Genomic DNA, 2,767 nt, shown 5'->3' with positions numbered 1-2,767 from the left:
ATCATGTATGAAGTTAACACATCTGAGATAGCTCACGTAAGTCATAAGAGAAAAAAAAACTGGATAGAAGTTACATAGTAGATCTCTGCATTTTCTTTGCAATTTCTGCGTAAACATAAAACTACTCTAAAATAAAATCTTAAGACATGGCTATATTTTTCAAATACCTGCTCATTTAATTACTCAGAATGTCAATTACTAATAATTGACATTCTTAACTAGTTCTGCATTTTGTTAAGAGCATTTATAACAAAAATGTGTCAAACTAACATAATGTAAGATAAATAATTATTTTATATGTTTTATGTTAAAGTGATAATATGTTTAAACTTATTTATCATTATTTATTTTGCTATTGCTAGGTTATGGATTTTCTCTCTAAAAATTTCAAAACTTTAGAGAAAAAAATCTACATTTTAGAGACACTATTTCAAGTCATGGTTGAACTTTTTCAGAAGAGTTATGATAAAAAATATGTTACAAGAGCAGATTGATTCATTGTGAATGAATCATTGATCCCAAGGAATTCTTATCTTTTGTTTGTTTCTATGTATACCCTTCAACAGTAATAGCATCAAATATTTGCCACTAGGAAAAATATTTAAACAAAAAATGTAAACAGAATTTGTGACAATAACTTATGATGCTTTCTAAAAAAGGAAAAATTGAAAAGAATATCAAAGTCAGTTTCCTCCATGATGTTCTTCAGAAGTGGTAAAACTAGAGAAACTTCAATGGAAGCATGGTTTATGAGTGATCTTAGATATTCTCGTGTTTTACGGGGAAATTATATTTTAGAAATCATAAAAAAAAATTGGATGCCCAAACTCTTGAATGTTTTCAAATGTAGTTGAATTTCTATGTAAGTTTCTCATTGATATAGCTAGTCATAAAGCTAATAAAAACAAAGAATCTATGGGGCTGGGATGTAGCTCAGTGGTGGCATACCTTATCCAGAATTCAGGAGGCCCTGGGTTTGATCCCTAGCACCACAATTTTTTTTTTAAATCAGTGCCTTATTTGTGTAATCAAATAGAAAGTGAACAATCACCACTCTTAGGAAAATGTTAAGCCTGAAAAACAGTTAAGAATCAAAATACTCTTACAATAGAAATAGCCTATTGTGACCAGATGTGTCATATCATAAAGTACATTCACATTATACTATCAAAATATCAGAATCAAAATACTCTTACAATAGAAATAGCCTATTGTGACCAGAGGTGTCACATCATTAAGTATATTCACATTAAATATCCTCTCAGAACAATAAAAAAGACTTTGATGACCATTTAGAAGGAGAAAATGGCTATAATATAGATTAGAAAATTATTAAGAAATTAGAAACATGAGGTGAGGGGCTGTGGGCACGGAGAGCGGCTGGCCTAGGCTTGGCGGGTGGAAGGGTCCCTCCTGCAGGGTTTGTGGAGTTAGCCGGGCGCACAGGGGTGGTTGTGTTGTGTCCCCTCTGGCTGTCCGTCTTGAGGAAGAGCTGAGTGGGCGGGAAGGATGGAGGACCAAGGGTAATTGTTGCGGAGGTGTTCTGAGTGCTTGGAGGCCCTCGTAGGAGGAGTGACCCAGGAATCCCCGAGCTCGGGAAGCTTGGGGGTGTGGAGAGGAGAAGCCCATCCTCAACCAATGCCCAGCGCTGGGCAGATCCGATGTTGGGCTGCAGAAATGCTCTGTGTAGTGGGTGGGGTGCGGGTGGTCTTTTTCCTCGGCCCATCTTGCACGTCATGCACGCGAGGAAGTGAAAGGGGTGCGGCCTCCGGGCACCTCTTCAGCTCCCTTGTGACCTGCCCTATAGGGGTACCCTGCAATCATGTAGGAATAGGAGACGCTGGCAGAGCCTTGCACTCAGGACAGCAATGATGACACTGAAGATGTTTCATCATTTGATGCAGAAGAAGAGACAACTAATAGACCAAGAAAATCTAAAATCCGACATCCAGTGGCATCATTTTTCTTCTTCCGAGTCAGTGCCATTATAGTCTATCTTCTCTGTGAATTGCTCAGGAGCAGCTTTATTGCTTGTATGGTGACAATTATCTTGTTGTTGTCACGTGACTTTTGGGCAGTGAAGAATGTCACAGGTAGAGACTGATGGTAGGCCTTAGGTGGTGGAATCATATTGATGAGGATGGAAAGAGTCATTGGGTGTTTGAGTCCAGGAAGGTACCTCCTCAGGAGAATAAAACTGTTTCAGAAGCTGAATCAAGAATCTTTTGGTTAGGACTAATTGCCTGTCCAGTGCTGTGGGTGATATTTACCTTTAGTGCTCTCTTCTCCCTCAGAGTAAAATGGTTGGCATGGTTATCATGGGTGTGGTGCTACAGGGTGCCAACCTGTATAGTTACATTAGGTGCAAGTGGGCAGCTGGAAGAATTTAACCAGCATGGCTACCTGGTATCTTGGAATGCAGTTTTTAAGACAAAACACCAGAAATGAACAGACTTCTTGAACAGAGAGAAAATTATATTTTCTGTGATATTGGGGAATGGCTGAAGAGATTCTTGATTATGAATTGTTTAGAGCTCAGTCCAGTGTAAAAAGGAGCATTGATTTCTGTTTGTTTGTTTTGTTTTCACTTGCAAAGTTACTATAAAAACTGTTTTCTTTTTTTAAACAAAGTTTTAATTTTCTTTTTCTAGTAGTTGAGGCTGGGAAGTATGATATCATTAAGAACATTGTCAGAATTTATTTTATGGTGTACATATGTATGCATATAGTAATGTATCCGTATATCCCAAATTAATGTGTTAGTTTA

General features: G+C 37.7%; 1 pseudogene across 1 annotated transcript; it reads left to right on the top strand.

Annotated features, from left to right (window-relative positions):
• Nucleotides 1-2,035: 2,035 nt before the first annotated feature.
• Nucleotides 2,036-2,461, top strand: LOC308647801 (Golgi apparatus membrane protein TVP23 homolog B-like; annotated as a pseudogene). Its single transcript has one exon. The product of its transcript is annotated as a Golgi apparatus membrane protein TVP23 homolog B-like (transcript).
• Nucleotides 2,462-2,767: the final 306 nt, after the last annotated feature.

The sequence above is a fragment of the Spermophilus citellus genome (genome assembly GCF_964194105.1).
Source record: "Spermophilus citellus genome assembly, chromosome: 4".
Taxonomy (NCBI): Eukaryota; Metazoa; Chordata; class Mammalia; order Rodentia; family Sciuridae; genus Spermophilus; species Spermophilus citellus.
This window is presented reverse-complemented; position numbering and strand designations above follow the sequence as displayed.